A 19,293-nucleotide genomic window follows, 5' to 3' on the forward strand; every position below is an offset into this window, starting at 1 on the left:
CAGGTGGCTAAGGGGAAACTGCCTCATTTTCACTGCATGGTTCATCTAGAATTAAATCAGCTCACTTTGGGTACCAGGTCCTTTACTCTGTTTTACACTCCAGATAGTAACCCCTCAGTGTAGGCGGGATACTCAGCTGATTACCATAGCGACACCGCATGAAACTCTTGTACGGCGAAGTGTACTACATAATTTCTGTGTCGAGTGAAATAAGACATTGTAGTCACTAATCAAAAATCGTTTGTGCAGGATGTACCATGTTGCGCAAGTGACAATTCTTTCCACCCAGTCAGTGGTCAGCAGTGTTTTAACCCCACCTTCTTGTTTTGGCTTAGCTTGCTTGGAACCTCGACAGAGATTGTACCAGGTACCAGAACTAGGTACTATTCACAACTCCGGTAATAGAAAAGCATTGGTGGTGAAAAAGGCAGAAGTCTAATTTCACAAGGCTACTCGAGTTCAAGACCACATAAACTGGGGACTTTTTATGTATTGTATTTTGTATTTTACTCCTGGAAAGATTGTCTTTTCACTAAAAAAAGGCTGTCTGTGCAGTAGAAAGATGCAAATACCTCTGAAGTTGGTGCTACCACACCAGAGAAAACAGAGGAAAGGACTGTGGCATTCATTTTTGCTCAAGGGGTAGAAAACCTACAACTACCAGAATGCACTGTGCTGAACCAGACCAATAAACACTCAAGCTGGTGACATAAGCAACTTCGCTGCTTAATTATTTTGAAAACATTTTTGATGATAAATAGGCAACGCAGTGATAGAATCTTGGTTCATATTTAATCAACACTGCTCAGTTCTATCACTTGATCTCAGTTTTTTCAGCCTCCATTTTTACGATACACCTTAAATGTCTTCAGAAACATATTTTAGGGTACTGCTTGGCTGTAATACGAGAATTTGGAAACAGGGAGTGGGCGCCATACTGCTTACAAATTCTCGTCTTACAGCCAAATGGTACCCTCAAATATGTTTCTCAAGAAATAGGCAATACAGTATCTAGGGCTGTAGTCTTGGTTGCTATGCTCTCATCCGACCAAATTCTCATTAGTTGAATAATCGCTGTGTTACTTTCATAAGGAGAAAAGTGCTACATCAATAGCTTACCGGGATTAATCCATTATTTCCTGCGGTGGGAGGGACAGACTAAGTTACCTGTGAAAATGGGGGTGTTTTCAAAACACCCTCTTTGTTGACAGAAAGTTGGACTCGCCCACTGCTGACCTCCTGTCTGTTTCTGTGTACTGACACCGTTTCCCTCAGTGGAAACAAAGCTTGTATTTACTTGTATTTCACAGATAAGAAACAATAGATTGTGAAGACAGTAAAGCCTCCCCTAAAATAGCATTTTAAGTCATGTGTGTGTGATCTATCCTTCAGGGATTTATACTTCTGGATTTATCCTGGCTTCATATGAGCAGAGGAAATCTCCGCTCGTCACTAGGCTAATGTATACCATGTAAAATGCCATAGGCTGGCGCTGATAATGTTAGCATGTTGTATTTGCTTGGAAAACGTGTTTAGTATAAGAGAGTTGTTTTGTCGGTGAATGTTGTGAGTTGTAATGGAGCCACATTGAGTGCCGTTACCTTTGTTACATTTTGCCGTTGTCCCTGGTTTCATATGAGAGGAGGAAAAGATCGCTAGATGCTAGGCTAATTTATACAATGTAAAATTCCATAGACTTGTGCTAATAACGTTAGCAGGTTGTATTGGTGGTGGAATTGCGTCCAGATAAAGACAAGTGTTTGTCTGTCAGTTCTGCGATTCATAGTGAAGCCAATTTGCGTACTTGTGTTTGAAATTGTCTCTATTAAGCCATATTTAATGTGTGTTTTGAATCAACTAAACTTTACAGCACTTAACACAGTCCTCCACCGCCGACTAGCGTTTTGGAGGTGTAACTGCAGAGTGACACAGACACACCACCGCACAAGTAAAAATGACATGCAGATTTTTTTCCCCCATGGCTAATCGATTAGTTGAAGATTATGTGCGACTTTAGTCGACCAAGATTTTCTTTGGTTGACTACAGCCCTAACAGTAACAGAGTCTTGATTTATATTTAATCAGCACTGCCTAGTTTTACAATTTGAGCACAATTTGCCACTCTCTGTGTTTGACGAAGAGAGAGTTCTGTCTCTCTTTGTGCTACATTACTCTTTGAGTCTGTGGTGGCCGGCATACGAAAATGTGGAGGTAGAATCTAGTTCGAGCAGCAGCCCTAGAGCCAGTGAAAATCCACCGGATGACGCATATGAGCTGAGAGATGAGAAGGGAGACTTGGGTGCTGTTAAGATGTTGGGAAGTTTACCATAGTTCATTTACTGCCACACTGACATGATATAAAGCTGGTTGAAAATTGGCAAAGTATCCTTTTCACCTTTTAGAAAACAGTTAAATTCCTGGAAATCTTCAATCCTATGTCTCACCCCAAAACCTTTCAACAGGAAATACATCACAATAAAGGAGAAAAGATATTGAGGGGCCCTTAAACTTTTTAGCCCCAGGTAGCCAAAATGACTTCACCTGGTTTCCAGACTGAAGCCGGAGCTGTGATGAATGACATTTCAGACTCAGCCTGCACTTTGTTTTCTGCTCAAATTGATCCAGGTCCACACTCCAAAAAACACCAAGCCGAATCTCATTTATAGGCCAGACCTAGAGCTGTGTTCAAACACAGCTGACTGTGCATACACATATCTCTTTTGTTGAGGAATTTAATATAAATCACTGCATCTAAATGTAAAAAGTTTCACTGAACGAGGTATTTGAATCAAACAGGTGAGAGATACCTTCAAAATGACGCAGTTATAATCATAGATGATGCTAAATATTTGTAAGTGATTATCCGAGATTGAGGTGGAAAAGTTTATAATGAGTTTTTTGCTTTTCTTCAGTTAGCTGGTGTTTAACCAGCTTATTTCATCCATACCGAAGAAACACATCCATACCAAAGGAAAAAAGGAAGTTGAGTGCAACTGTAATCATGGTAAAATGACAAAGACAAAAACAATGAAAACAGCACTCCAGGATCAAAACAGAAAGATGAGCAACAACGAATATATTCATCTATATGCAGGAGTTGAAATAACAGGAACATCTCACCATAAAATCCAGCACAATCACAACAAACATTACCTTTGTGAAGCATGTAATATGTTGCGTTATATTGAATGCGTTTAACTTACCGTTTTCCATCTATGATTGGGTTTTTAGACTATCCTCATTTCAGAGGTGCAACCTTAGCTTTAGTTGCATAGTGGTTTGTCTGCGGAACAAGAAATATGATGATAAATGCAAAGTCAGAGTGTGACACAGGTAATGGGAAGGAGAAATTGCTCTGTTGCTCTCATCTTCCATTCTTGGCGGTCAGATATGAGAAGCTTAATTCAGCAGAATGGTGACTGTGTGTTCCTTTAAAAAGTCATATTGGGAATGGAGTTTACATCGGGACTGAAGAAAAGCTCAGAATGGGGATAGTAATGTGCATTTAAACTTGGTCCTTGTCAGGTGATTTTGTCCACCTTTTTTTTTTGTCTGAAGAAAGTGCAGACAGTTCCTCAGTGTGTCTGTTTCAAGATCCTCCAAATCAAAATGACTCAATTCTGCCTGTTCTGTCACATGGAGAGGGTCTCTGTAATAATCTCTCCAAGTGCAATCCAGCAGTGAAGACATTGTGAAGGTGTGTGGGAGTGTGTGTGCGTGTGTGTGTGTGTGTGTGTGTGTGTGTGTGTGTGTGTGTGTGTGTGTACCGCTACAGTGTGACTCACAGTAATGAGGCGAGGGTGTTGATGAAGTGGGGAATAAAGAGAGGAGGAATGTTTGCCATTAGCCAAGCTGTCAGTCCAGAGAGAGAGAGAGACTTCCCTGATATTCCCTCGGCCCAATTCCAGATATACACACACACACACACACACACACACACACACACACACACACACACACACACACCAAATAACTTACATGAGTAGCTGGCTGTCTATTTTTTTCCCAACATCTTATCCTTGCTTGATAATTGCAACCCCACCTCCTCACCCACACACACACACACACACACACACACAAATATACGTACACACACACGCTTTATGCTGATTATGCAACGGGTTCTCTCCTGTTTTTAAGTGCTATTGTTGGCGTTCTCATTTCCCGCCCGCCGCTCCCGCTGGCTCTGCAGGGTCACGGATGAGCCTCGATTGTTATTAATGCAAACATTTGACAGAACGTGCTCGAAATGAAATATGGCGTCCTCTCAGCTAAAGTGCAATAGCGTGGGCGGGCCGTCTTTAAAGCGTCGTTTGTCATATTCAACTAGAATATCAATCCATCCCAAAGCGTACATTATCCCCCCACCACCACCCCCCCTGGCCAGGGTTTATAGTGCTTTTCTGAAACATTAAGCGTTACATGGCCATTGTAATGACGTCGTTTTATCATCATTTATAGGCGCTCAGCAGCGGATGGTTGAGATCGGACGTCCATCTCTTCTGTCACAAACTTGTGTGTTTTGGTGGAACGCTTCTGGCAGCTGTGTTAAAAATAATTCAGCTTTATTTAATTTAATGTCTGCGAACATGTCCGTGAGACATCAGGGAGCGCCAAAGAAATGTTTAAACACTGAACTATGTCCAGTGGTGGAAGAAGAAATCAGATCCTTTAATGTAGTTGTTCTGGAGGCTGCAATTTGTGGTGTTCTTAAATTGAAGTGTGTTACGCTGACAGGTATTTCTGAGATACAGGAAGTTAGTCATGAGAAAATTGGGGTAGAAAACTGAGTATAGGGAAAGAAAGTCTGAGATTATTGAAGAAAAGTTTAAAAATCTGACTAATTGCATTGCAAATGGAATAAAACCCATTTACTTGAACCGGATGATGACAGACACATGAAGTTATTTATTGTCATGCAAATACATTGCTTATGAATAGGTGCTTCAGTGTGATATCTGGTGACAACAATCTAATGAAATAATTATTTTATCCAGTGCATTTAGCTTATAAACCAAACTTAAGTTTGCAAGTTAAAACAACAACAACAAAACATACAGCTATTATATTCCCTTGTAAGTTGGATAGCAATTCCCCAATATACTTTTTGTTAATAAATGCAAATTTACTGTATCAACACAAACACACATTTTTACCAGATGTGCATTTTATTTAGTATTTTCAGTTTTCTACAATATGTTCTTATACTGTAAATACTTCATGCATACATATGATAATATTTCTAAATAATTTGTATGTATCATATATTCCAGTTTTCAGCCATGTCAGTGTTATTACAAATCCATTCATTTATTTATTTATCAAATAATTATGTACATGCATGCTACATTATTTGTGTTTTTTTGTTTTTTTTGTGGTTTATTGCATTACCTGTTTTTACTTATTATTTTTAATATTTTTATTTTTCATTATCATTATTGTTAATATTATTTTCATTATCATTATTAGTAGTATTTATGTATTTATTATGGCACAACTGCCCTTTTCAGACCGTTATATTATTATATTATATAATAATATTCACTGATGGGTTGGCATTTAAGTAACATTTTAGTGATGTGGTCAAGAGGAAGGTGATTTAACCCCTTACTGGATGACTGCATAGTTCTATTTGTACAGATGGTCTGATTTTACAAGCTAATAATATATATATAAAATGATATAATATATTTTTGATGTAAAATCTATAGTTGTTAAATACATGTAATGGATGAAAAAGTGCAATTTTTCTCTCTTAAATCTAGAAGAGTGAAAGTATATGGTGCTATAAATTGAGATACTCATCTATATTACATTGCTGGAGTAACTATAGCTTCACAAACATACTAAATTAATATGACAATTCAGTCTAATTTTCTTATTTGATATAAAAAACTGAAGCCAGTTCTGAACCGCAGCCTCACATGAGTCCAGTTTAAACCTCATCATCCTTCTCCTTCTTACATTGGATCGATTCTGACCCCGGCCCCGGGGTGCCAAAATGCCCGATTAATGCAGCCGGGCCGACCAGACCTGGTTTTGCATTTTAAGAAGCCACGTTACCACTTCTGTCACGCGCGTCCGCCCATTGTGAGCAACTCCGGGGCCACCGGGGGCCATTGTCAAACGTGGGGGTGGATGTCAAGATGGTGGGCAGCAAGGTGGTGACCCTCATTGTCCAGCTGAGGGTGGGCGGGGGACCCACAGGCTACTTCCAGCGGTGCGTCACGGCCGTGAGAACGGGACCCCGTGAATAGGCCGGGGGTCAGGGTCAGGACAGCGGGCAGCTCAATTAGCACTTAAAGCAGGAGAAGAGCAGCTGAGATAGCCTCTTCTCTGCACCGTCTGTTCATTTGACTCCTACTTTTTTATCCCACCAGCACTTGTTTTTGCATACATGCTAATCATGCCGCTCAGTGTGAGGAAAGTTACCCACACATGCCCAAAAGCTGTCCACTCAAGGGATTACGGACAGTTTGGACAGTTGCTCCTGGTCAGTTGCTGCTGGTCAGTTTCAGTCTTTCCTTCCATCACAGTCTGTTCTCGAGTTAAACTAACCCGCCTTTGTTATCAGCAGACAATAGCCGGTTGCTCACTGAGTCAATGTTGCATCTGAAGTTTGATTTGGGTGTTGACATGTAAATAATTTCCTGGCAGAGAGGTTACTATCAGTTTGACAAGTTAAAAAGGCATTGTCCCTCTGGAGAGGGGAAACCAGTGAATGGCTAATTTACATGCTAATTAATGGAATATCCCTTTAAAAAGTGGCGGGACGTGCTTATCATTCCTATCTAGTTCACATATCAATCAAAAAACAAGTTTTGTGACTACTTTGTCATTAATTTTTCCATGAATAATTTTTATTTTAAATGTTAAATATATAAAACGTTGCATTAATTGTGTTTCAATAGATGCCATTTACTTTTACATGGCTTCTACAGGACCACTTTTTCATTCTGAATCCTAACTTCTAACAGCACATGCACAGCAACGTGCAGAGCAGTGTGAGCATCAATACAAGTGCATTAAAATAGCATGTTTATTTTGATGAACTAACAGACCAACAGACTGATTTCAAGTTGTGTCTCAGGGTGGACACATTGTGTACACAACCATTCAATACAAACCATTTTCGGAAAAACTAAATATGTCCACATGACGTAAAGGAAGAACTGACAATGAGAAAGCAGCTTGCAGACGATTTGTTACATTTTTAGCCAACATACAAAGCAGCCAATAATGATGCCAGTGGATCGGTGACTGAAGTGGAGTTTGTTTGGGTTTTTTGCATTACTGTTTCTTTTAATCTGTAAAGAACATGGAAACTCTGCTATTGGAACTTACACTCTATCCTCTAATGCAATATAACCTATTGAACCCTTTAGCTGCTGCAGCCAGACTTACTACAAGATCTGTTGCTACCTCTGCTTTTTAAAGGTGATTTTAGGATGTTAATGATCTTTTCAAGCCTCATATGGTGTTAGCTCCTTTCTGTATGAGTGACCTCTTCACCACATGAGCATAAATGTGCCTGAGTGGGTCCTTGTTTACTGATTTCCAGTGATTCTCAGGTTTGTGGCTAAGCACCAGAGAAGAACCTGTCTGATTCTGGTAGTTGTTTTAGATTTCTTGTGATTTTTGTTAGCTTTTTTTTTTTTTTTTACAAATTCTATCAGAGGTTCTCAAATTGTGCAGTGTGACACAGTTATCATGGTACTTCAGGATACAAAATTATTGCAATTTTAAATGTTTCGCGATATGCTGAGTATCGCGATAACACAGTGAAATAAATTGTGATATATATCCATTTTTTCATTTGCAAATTAAGGAAAAACTTTAAAGTAAAGTAAAGTATTCAGTCTGTTCATCTCACTTCAATCATTTCTACTGCAGCAACATGTATCTAGTGGACTTACAAAGCAACCGATTGAGTTATTCTAGTAGGCTACCAAAAGTGCAACTTGTACTTGCAATATGGATTATTTATATAATTAAAAAACAAAACAAAAAAACAATACTTTCCGTCAATGTATTGATAGAATATTGCTATGCAAAAGATTGCGATACAATGCTGTATCGATTTCTTCCCCCACTAGAATTGCTATTGACTCACTGATTAACTCCATATTTTATTTCCCTCTGGTCGAGGCATTTTTTAAATTTGCAGGTCTGATTAGATTAGTATTATAATTCTTATCATTACAGTAGTTAGCAGTTGTGGTTATTCATTAGCCTCTATAACGTGTCTCCAGTGATCCCACTGGTTACCAAGTCATGCCTTAGTGCCCTTTGATGCAAAAACTGGACTGTCTTTGCAAAAATGTAGTGACAATTCAGTAGGAAGTGCGAGTCATTCGGCGGTTGCATTTGTAGAGGCGGAAGCAGTGTCAGACTCATCCCTTACAACTGATATCTCCTGTCACTGAGCTTCAAACCAGATCCTGATGACTGGGATGCGGAAGGGTTTAGGTTACTTTTACAAAGGCATCAGTCGCGTCTGGGCCCTTTCTTTCCTTCCCTCCACTTTTTGTCTGGTCGTCTTCTTCCGTCTGAGTGGATTAGCATAGATCTCGTATGCTGACAGGACTGACCTTCACTGCAGCTAAACACTTGTCAAAATGCCAAATGTAATTACTGAGCTCTTTAGGTCAAAGTAATGTGTTTCATCTACCTCACTTCGCCCTGTTATTGATGTGCAGGCCCTCGGACCTCAGCCTGCAGTCGAGTCCCCTTTCTTCCCTCTCACAGCGGCGGCTCCCTGCTTGTGTTTGCGTGTCATAACAAAGCGAGGAAATGTATGCGTAATTATGCCTAAGTAATGTGGTCAAATTGTTATCTGTGTGGACAAGTTTGCACGTTGCTTCGCTGCTAGATGTCTTTGTGTGACTTTGTCAGCCTATACGCTCTCAGATCCTGTGATTATGGATAATTTAAAGTTATCTCACAGAGCTGCAGAGTGCTTCCCTAACACTGCCTTTCAAAGGTCGTCATCATCATCATCCTCATCTCCATTACCGTTTTCTCTGTAAATTGCATGCTTGGAAATTGTCAACTCTGTTATGCTGCCTTGACATCAGCCGTCTCTCAAGGGAGCCCTTTTACTTGTCTTGTATTCACATCAACTGTTGACTATAAAAACACATAACTGCAATCTTTCCTCAATCTTTACTTCTTGTTTAGTTGTTGAGTAAATGAAATGACTCTGAAACCTGTGAGTTGTAGTTCCCCAGAATATCATTTCCAAGAAAGCGTTCTCGTCTTTTCGCTCCAATATTGCTTGTTTCTTTCGGCGATATGCGCAGCTGCAGAGAAACATTTTATGGTCATATTTGACAACCTATCCATACACGCTGTCATTAGTAACACCACTGACTGATTTTGTGTCATCGCTGTCACTGCGTGGAACTCCTTTAATTGTTCCCATTGATTGCCGGAGTGATTGCATTGGAAACAGCTCTCGCATTGGAATCCATCCAGCGGTCTCTCTGTGCCCTTCAGGAGCAGGCAAATCTATTTGAGTTAACTTCATTTCAGTTCACCTGCTAATCAGTTTTCATCGCACGCCAAAGGCTAATCGATTCTAGAAGTTTCTCTCACCTGTTGCTAAAGAAAAGAATGGAAATAGGTAAGGAGAGAGAGAGATGAGGGATGCTGGTGTTTAGTGATGCAATTTGCTGTGACACCGTGCCGCGTTTTTATCTCTTCGCCTGTCGTCACAGCAGAGCTGGAGGCATTTTGTGAATCGCAAGATGCCTCATCCAAGCTTTAAAAAGCCTGCACAACCCCCCCGCCGATCCAGAGTCACCTGTGGTTATTTTGGTCTGACTTCAGAGAGAGCGTGGAGCTGTGTGCTGTCCTCTGGAGCTTTGCAAGCATCTGTGAGTCCTGCCGTCGAGCGAAAGGGAGGGATATGAGGCGAGGGGAGGGGGAGGTGCTGGTGGGGGGGGGCACAGGTGTTGTGCCGAGCTCGAGTTTGCACAGCGGTGCAACGTGATCCCCGAGCCAACCGCGCAGCCACCCTGCCAGCCACTCAGCCAAGCAGCCAACCAGCCGGCCTGATTTCCCCGGCGCTGGCACCGGCCTGCTGGCACCGCCAACCCCTCTCTCCCACTCCCGCAGCTGGCAGGATCTCTGCGAGTTGGCCTCATCTCCTGACGTTTGCTGCGGGGTTGGCAGACCTCTCCCAGATGGCCACCTTGTAGCGAAGCTGGCTTCGTGCTTGCATCACTTTTGCATCATTCCCTCAGCCACAGAGCTGTAGTGGAAGGAGAAGGCTTCCGTCGGTTGTGCTGCGACATTTCTGCTGTGAGAATACTGTACGTGAGAGGTGGGAGTGCTAAACTCTGCTGCAGCTTTCACACTTTCCAACGATGATTTGTGCTGTTTGTGTAGCTGCTTTTCAGGACACCAGTGACAGCTGATGGACTGGAAACAGACGCAGATAGAAAAAAGGATCTGGTTGCACCATCCTGAGTCCACCTGCACACACACATCAAACATACACACACATTACAACCAACACCGCTTTTTAATTTGAATAGGCCCATAATAGTCCTATCTTTTACATTCAAAATGACGGGACAGTGTCAAGGTGCCTCTTGGCTTCATATTTTATTTATAATCTAATTTAAATCCTACTGCATTACCTATAATTTATATCCCACTAACTTTGTAATCCCAGCTGAACGGAAGAACAGACCTTGACCTCCCCAAAACTTGATAGCACTGAGATTGAATAATTTAATATACATTTTTTAAACTGCAGTGGATAGGAGTAAAATCATCTCATAGAATTTTCTTAATATCCTCAGATTTAATGACTATGTCTGTCTGATGGGTGCTCCTAATTATCACATCATCATCCTACTGTTTTTTTAAGCTTCCTTGCTGGCACGGAATCTGACATATGGTACCTGTAATATCATGGAAGAACTGTTATTGAAATATTAAAAGAGTTTCGTGGCATCAGAGAACATGAAGGCACCGAGGAGGTTTTCTTGTGGTGTTTACGGGGAAGGCATCTTTGCTTTAAGCTCAAACCTGCCTCCATTCTTACCTTTTTAAACCACTATTAGAATAGTAGTAGCATCTCTAACACTTTACGTTTTAAAGAAATTCATAATATAATTTTGCTTAATTTTGAAATGCACATTATGTACAAATTAGATATATTCAAAGGAAAATAAATCTTAGAATTAATGTCATAATGCTGAAATGTTTCTTATCTAAATAAGTATAAGCAAGGATTTCTATATGAAAACAGCCACTGGAGTATTGGTCTTTTGATGTTCACCAGTTGATGCCCATAAGTACACTATAGGCTTCATGTAGGCAGAAGTTGTCAAAGTACGGTAGCCTGGAAGGGCACAATATGAGAAAACCACAGCTTTTTAATGTTTCAGTTCACATCACTACAAGACAAAATTATACAGCAAAATTACAGAAGTGAATCCACAGAGTTACATTGAGCTGGCTTCATGACAAAAATCAGCAACTCGTATGAACGTGATAAAACCAGGAATGTTTCACAATGTGAATGCCGCTAAAGTCAGTTTACCCACATGCCCTCTAAACAAGGGACAAAAACACATATTTCAGAGTTGTGGTACTTACTTCTTTATTTATTGTTTATTTAGATTCCCACTTCTGGGGTCCATCTTACAGGTTGTGTAGTGGCTCCTGTTGGTTGTAGTTTGTTTACAACAAAATTGATCCTAAGAGGAAAGCTCTGCTGATTAATGTTGTCACAATACTAGATTTTCTGACTTTGATACAATACTGAGCAGGTCGTCCACCTCCACCGTCAGTGGTTTGATCCCCAGCTCCTCCAGTCTGCATGTCGAAGTATCCTTGAGCAAGATACTGAACCCCAAATTGCTCCCAATGATGCTTCCATCGGTGTGTGAGTGTGTTAAAAACTGAGTAACAGGTTGCACCTTGTATGGTAGCCTATGAATGTGTGTGTGAATGGGTGAATGTGACTCGTAGTGTAAAAAGTGTTTTGAGTGGTCAGATGACTAGAAAGGTGCTATACAAATGCAGGTCCAAATGTGGATATTTGTTACCATTTTTAATACGATAGGGAAAAATTGATAGTGAAGGCATACAACGTGAATTTTTTTTATTAAAAGATACATTTAACAAGGCTATAAAGTGACAACAATGACTCTTCTCTTCTTGGTTAGTAGCCGAGAACAGCAGAATGACTGTAGTAAACGTTAACAAGAATTAAAATGTTTTAAAATAAAGAAAACAATATTCTTTATGTATTAGTCCACATGTTCAGAAGCCTCTGAGACTGTCACACATTTCAAATGCAATGAAGTACAAGTAAAACAAACCATGTCGCAAAAGCCTGTAAGGAGGCGAGGCTACGGGGGCACTGCAGCAGTGAGACGGTTCCAAACACTCAGAATTGATGTGTATCAATAAATTGATTTTTTGATACACTGGTGTTGATGTTGTTTCACATTTGGATAGTGCGACACATCTCATATGGTGTCTCCCTCCACTTGGACTCCATTACCCCAAAGGTCAGCATTCAGTGGCACATTTTGCTTTTCAGAATTTACCAAGTCTAACTCTGGGAGTGAATATGCAAATCAGTTGGTTTCTATAGATTTTTGAGGCTGCAGCTTGTCCAGCTGTGTGTTTACCATGACATCACTAATGCTAAACGACACACTCCCCATCTCTCTCTCTCTCTCTTTGGCAGTGAGCACTTTCCTTTCGGCAGAGGCGAGTCATTTTCTTTGCAGTTTGACTGCAGCTCACATTTTCAGGACTCTCCCATCATTACCGACTCCTGACCGAAGCCGCCTGTTGCTCGCTCTCTCAGCGGCCCGAGGAGGCCGTCTGGACCCGGCGACTCATTTTTAGCCGTCTTCAAGATGCCTGATGAGATGTAGAGGCAGACAGCTGGATTGATTGGCCCCTCTTGAGCGCACAGGCCTTGATTACAACTGCACTCAAGTGCCCCCCTCCCACCCCCTCGTGCCTTCTCTCTCCCAGTCTTGTTCCTTTAGTCTGTCTTTCTCCTCTCAGCCTCCTCCTCCTCTCTCCCTTTTCTCGTGATTTCTTTTTCCCTCCAAAGAGAGAGGGTGGATAAGGAGAGGCTGCTGAGGAGAGAATAGAAAAGAGCAGAATGACTAACGAAGATTTGGCTTCGTATGGTTCTCTGCCTGCACCGGAAAGTAGAACAGGGTGAGGATGGAGCTGCCTGTTAACGACTGGTTTGAGAGGAATTTGGAATCGTGTTCGATGCGAGGGGGATTAGATCAATATTTTAAGAACTGAGCAGCGATAGAGTTTACAAATCTGTCACAGGATGATTTGTATTTGTTTGAATTTGGGTGTGCACATCCTGTCTGTCCCGTAAATTAGAAATCTTATAAACAGCCTTGTGCAGAACACAGAGAGTGTTAAACAGATTATTCAGGCTCTGCATGTTTCCCTCATACAGTACAAATCGTTTCTGGTGGGTGGAAGTATTTTGGTATTGTGGCAGTAATCTAATCCTTGTCTTGAATTAGAATCATAGGGCCGTTAAAGGGTCAGTTCACCGAAATAATAATACCTTCTCGCTTTACCTCTAGGGTAATGTTTTACAGGTTTTGTGATATTCATCTCAGATTTCTGCTGCCACCTGAATACAGTGGATGTAGATTACATTTTTACTTGAGGTGCTGACAGCATTAAAAGATCACATTAAAAAAATGTACAGCCATGACACCACAGTTTCATCATCTGGAGTTTTTTTTTTTTTTTTGAAGATGACCTGTGGTCCTGCCAATATGAGACTGTTTCAGGGTTTTTGGAAAAATTTTAAGTTTTGGAAAATGCACCAAGAGAGAAGAATCTGTGACAATGACAAAGTGAAACCCCAAGGGGCCTTATAAAGCCAACTCAATCTCCCCCTGAAACAGGGGTGTGTTGTTCCTGCTTCTGACTGACTGTTGTTGTTGTCTGCAGTCTCTAAAAAGCACTGCATGTCTGCACACTTCTATTTATTCTTCTTTAGCCCTCAGGGACTAAACTTATACACAGTAATGCTCCATATCCTTTATAGGGCTACCTGTCTCATGTGATATCTTTAGATGGATAAAAGAGCTGATAAAGTGGGTGGATATTGTAAATCTGGTGACATTCTATATTGTCTTAATATCAACGAATGCCACTGAAAAGACCAAAACCAATAATGTACTGATCCCAATACACTCAGCCCAGACGCCAGACTAAAATGTTGGCATTTTACATTTCTGAAAACCACAGATATGTTGTATTTGTACGTTTCATACATATTATTAGGAGGGGATGGTGGATGGTGTGACACCTAGGCAAGATGGCTGCCAGGCAGCTCACAGCAGCAGATCCACTGTTCGAGACCACGCAGGTCTTTTTTAACCAGAGTTCAGGACATGTCCAGCTGTGTTTGTACTGACCAAATGAGTATTTCAAGCCAACACATGATGTTTTCCCAACCCTAACCATGTGGTTTTCGTGCCTAAACCCAACCATACATTAACCACAGCAGTCACAACATAAAGTTAAAAAATGAAACGTATACAGTTGTCAGCCACTGGGTGATATGTTTGACTTAGTCCCACATGTGCAGTCCCGCAGATTGGGATACTCATTAGAGCAAAAATCATGTCTTAATCCGCCACTGAAAATAGCCCCCAACAAATGCAGTGTTTCCTCCTGTCTAACGTTTGTTACAATCTACAGTGACCAGTTTGTGGAAGTTACTGACCCTTTTTTAGAAATTAAGCTATTGTTAACTGAGATTTCCATCTTCAGGAACCAGTGGGCTTGGACCTGAGAGCCACAAAGTAATAAAAAAAGACTATAGAATATCATCAGTTTCACGGTAAACAACACAACAACACATTTTTACAAATAAAGGCCTGTCTCAAATAGAGGCCTGGTCTGAGAGCCAAGCAGTTCATTTTTATAGAAGTTCTTTGGATGTATAAAACTGGATTGATGACTATCCGCTTGAGCTAATGTTAGTTTAAATTGCATTTACAAATTTAAATGTTGACTTTTGTCAAAATGGAGATGCTACATGTTGTTAGCTTGGTTCATTTCATTTTACTAAAACCATGAGCACCAGGGAAGACTGTAATTCATTCAGATTTACTGGCACGACGAAAAAACAAGCGGTGACTCCCTACCTTTGAGGCTGTCATAAAGTCAGAATATGTGTCCATTCCTTGATTACCCAGTGAGTTATTTTAATTTCTTAGGTCCGTAAGAGTCCACTGATCAAAAGAATCAAAGGTGTTGATAAAGCAGGATAAAGTGGTGTTGTGTTGGTATGCCGGGAAAGGTAAAACAAGTGTCATAACTAGGGATGCACCGATGCGATATCTTACTCCGATATCGTCAAATTAGATGGATCGGGTATCGGAAAATGCAACCTATACCTGAGGCGATCTTTTCCCTTTAAATCTATTGCAACGCGAGTTACGTCACACGTCATGGAGTGAAGGAGAGAATGTGCTGTGTGGAGGTATTTCACACTGTTTCAACTGCTGTTGCACAATTGTTTATTTTTGTTAAAAACAAATAGTTCATCATTGCACTAATCTGTTTCATCTTGTTCCATTTTATCTTAGGAAAGAACTGTGTAGTCATCAATGCCTGATGCCTCTAGTCTTTTCTGTTCTACATGTAAAGGTATAGCTTTTTTAGGTCAACCGTGGTATCGGATCGGTATCGGGTATCGGCTAACACTCAAAGCCACAGCATCGGGATCGAAACTGAAAAAGCTGATTCGGTGCATCTCTAGTCATAACTTATTGATAGGTTTTTCGAAGCCTGATCTTTATACCAGTAATATTCATACTGGTTCAAATAAACAATTTGGTATTTCCCATCTTTGCTGAGCAACAGTTTTGTGTAAAAGAAATTATAGGCATGTCCCTGATATAAGCCTGTTGAGTTAAGTGATCTTAGCAAACAATAGCCCAGGCTATTAATTGAAGTCTTAGTTTATCCTTCAAATGTTGAGTACTGACAAGTCACCTTCAAAATGATAGATGTCCCACCCTAACCACTGCATTTGAAAACAGTCTGGAAAATGTTCACTAATTTTCAAAATGTTGTAGTGTTCAAAAGTGGATCACTGCACCTTAAAGTCCTCCATAAAATATTTACCTTAGTCTAAATTTGTTGTACCAGCGCTGTACTTTGTAAGGCTATTATTAGATTGACAAGATTATGACTCAAACATGGAATACTTTGTAACATTGGTCGGCCTTTTTGCCCAATTTAGGCAAAGTGATATATCCTGACAAGGGTGGATGGATTGCATTGAAATGCAGTTATTCATATCCCTTAGAAGATGAATTTACTGACTTTAGGATCTCACAACTTTCCTTCAGCTGTGCTCAGCAGGTCAAAGTTTTTACTCTTGCAAAACTTCAGTTCATGACAGAACACCTCTTAAAACTAATGACTGAATGCAAAAGCTCCCCTTTAGATCCCACTGCTGCATCTATTTTTCATGACGAGAGGAAGACAGAAATCACACACTGATACTACGGCTAAAATATTTAAGAATTCTGCTTGCAGGTGATAGATAACTACTGTCAGGGGACATCCACATTCACCTTAACTCAGGGAGTGAAGTGAAAATATTTACTTTACAAATAACAGAAACAGCAGATTTGAATGTGATTAAAATCTGCAATGATGACTGTAAATATTTAAACCTGCGGATGTCCTCAGATAACATTAGTCCTCTGTGAGCAGGACCCAATAATATTCCTGCAACAGTGTGACCAAGATAAATTGTTTCTGTTTAAACAGTGCATCTGATTCTGTAGATTTCATGTTTTAGAGATCAGGGATTGAAAATTAATTTTATCTGCGTGGGACAAAGGCCTGTCTGTCAGGGTTTAACACCCTGACAGACACTTGTCAACGTATAATTCAAGTTCGTACCTTGCACAAGTGGAGTACAGCACACTTTGCTTTTATATGATATCTTTTCTTTTTTAAGGGCATGTACCCCTAAGTTGAAATGTCCCTCACCATTGCTGGCTGTTTCTGTCTGCCACACTGTGTTTCATGTAGAGGAGAAGTGAGAGACAAAGGCAGTCAAGAGCTTCAAAGGCTGCGAGTGACATTTAGTGCTCAGTATCTTCAAAGACCAGGCCCTCTTTTGTAGTTCTTCTTTTTGTGTATAATTAATGTAGCCCTTCCTACGGATTTTTCTCTTCTTTTTTCTTTTTACCTCCTTTTTGGAGCTGGATTAGAACAGCAGATTAAGGAAGTGCACCTTAATTTTCAATTTGCATTCCAGGGACTTCAAACCGCAGCGCCGCTGACGAGATTTTTCCAACCGAGTGTGTCGTGGCAGGGACGGTAGAGACAGTCAGGGCATGTAGTCTGTGTGGTCATGTGATCAAAGATTGTTGTGAAAGTGGAACGTCAGGCTGCATGCTTTCTGCAGAGAACAATTTATCCATCTAAATCAACTTTGACTGACAGGAGTGTCATTTAATGCCCCGAAAAACTACATAAAGAAGATCATCTTAGGCTGTACCCCTATGTTAGTGTTGTTGTCTTTGGTAAGGTCAAATAAAAATCTCTTTTTTTCTTTATTTACACTGATTAATACAATTTAAAGTCTCTTTCATCCATACTTGGTATACTGGAATAACCTTTCAGCCACCACCAGTAATTTTCACTGGTCACACATGCACTACATGAGGAACATTGCTGTCTTGCACCTTTGCCCACATGCCATGGTAAAGGCAGAACAAATGGGACAAGAGACCAGTCCAGCAGATGATTGTAGTGCAACACTTATGGATTCCAATTACCATGAAACTCGGCAGAAGAAGAAGATGGGGGAGGATGGGATGGACATACATAAGGGGTACAAAAACGGTTATGGCGTTGGCTTTTGTTCAAGGGAAAACCTTCAATTTCCAGAATGCATTGCTAGTGGGTGACGTAATGTGAGCTTGTCCATTTTGACACAGAAAGCAATGTGGCGGTTGGCTGGTACCAAGTGATCTCGTATTACAGTTAAAGACTGAAGTAAAATATGTTTCTGAAAACATGTTAGGTAAGAAATAGGCAATGCAGTAACATAATCTTGGTTCATATTTGATCAGTGCTGTTTAGTATTACTGTTTGATCTCAGTTTTTTCAGCCTCAATTTTGTATAATACAGGAAACAGTATGGCGCCCACTTCCTGTTCACAAACTCTCATAATACAGCCAAACAGTGCACATTTTAGATGAGAAATAGATAATACAGTAACAGAATATTGGTTTATATTTGATCAGTGCTGCCTATTTTTACTGTTTGACCAGAGTTTGATCTGATTTTGAGAGAAAGAGAGAGGGGCGGGTCTCTCTCAGAATGCTTCTGTACCTTGTGTATCTGTAGTGTGAAAGCACAATCTGTGGTTCAAGCAACAGCCCTAAAGCCAGCTCAGATCTTGAGCTGGAAGATGGGCAGATAGATCTGAGCACTGGGAAGATGGAGGAAGTTTACTGCAGTTCATTAACACATACTACCCACATTGTTATGTTGCAAAGCTGGTTCAAAATTGACAAAGTATCCCTTTCATGCATAGAACATTATGCTGGATAAGAAAACATGGTCTACCTTTCACATAACGTGCTTACAGCCTGGAAGCCTGATTTATCATAACGGTATGTGGTTGCTGATAAAGTCAATAGAATAAAAATAAATAAAAAGTTCTTCATACTTTTTTTAATTTAGTGGCTTTATCTTGAAAACTAATCCACCCAGGATAATAATACTGTTTTCACTGCAGTCCTGGGGTTATTGCGTGCTCTTTCCCAGGCTTAAGAGCACATTGTACTGCATATGCACCGCTGCATCACAGGTGGGTGTCATCATAAGTACAGTGGATCGCACCAGCCTTGAAACCTATGATGGCAATGTAGCTGTGTTTTCCTCCATACAAGATTTGGTGAGACGTTACATATTAACAAATATCAAATCCCAAGAATTATTCTTTGGAACTTGTGTTTCCTCCACTGTGATGGTGGGCACATGTTTGAGATAATGTGATTTTGGCTGATGGGAAGCTGAAAATCAGATAAAACACAGAGCGCATGGCAGCTTTAAAGACATTAGTCCAAATCTGTTGTTCACCCTAAACGAGGGATGTTCTACAAAAGTGCAGTGTTACCATTCAGAGAAAGGCTTTCATTTCAGCTGTCTTACACTGAACGATAAAGTCTGATAAACTCTGGATCGATGCATCAACTAAAGTGGCCTCCTGTCCTCTTCATGATAAA

General features: G+C 40.5%; 1 protein-coding gene across 2 annotated transcripts in view; it reads left to right on the top strand.

Annotated features, from left to right (window-relative positions):
* LOC126382840 (receptor-type tyrosine-protein phosphatase N2-like) overlaps window positions 1–19,293 on the top strand; it is a 298,552-nt gene that overhangs the window by 108,764 nt on the left and 170,495 nt on the right. The gene's annotated exons all lie outside the window — the stretch shown is intronic.

The sequence above is a fragment of the Epinephelus moara genome, chromosome 21 (assembly GCF_006386435.1).
Source record: "Epinephelus moara isolate mb chromosome 21, YSFRI_EMoa_1.0, whole genome shotgun sequence".
NCBI classification, from domain to species: Eukaryota; Metazoa; Chordata; class Actinopteri; order Perciformes; family Serranidae; genus Epinephelus; species Epinephelus moara.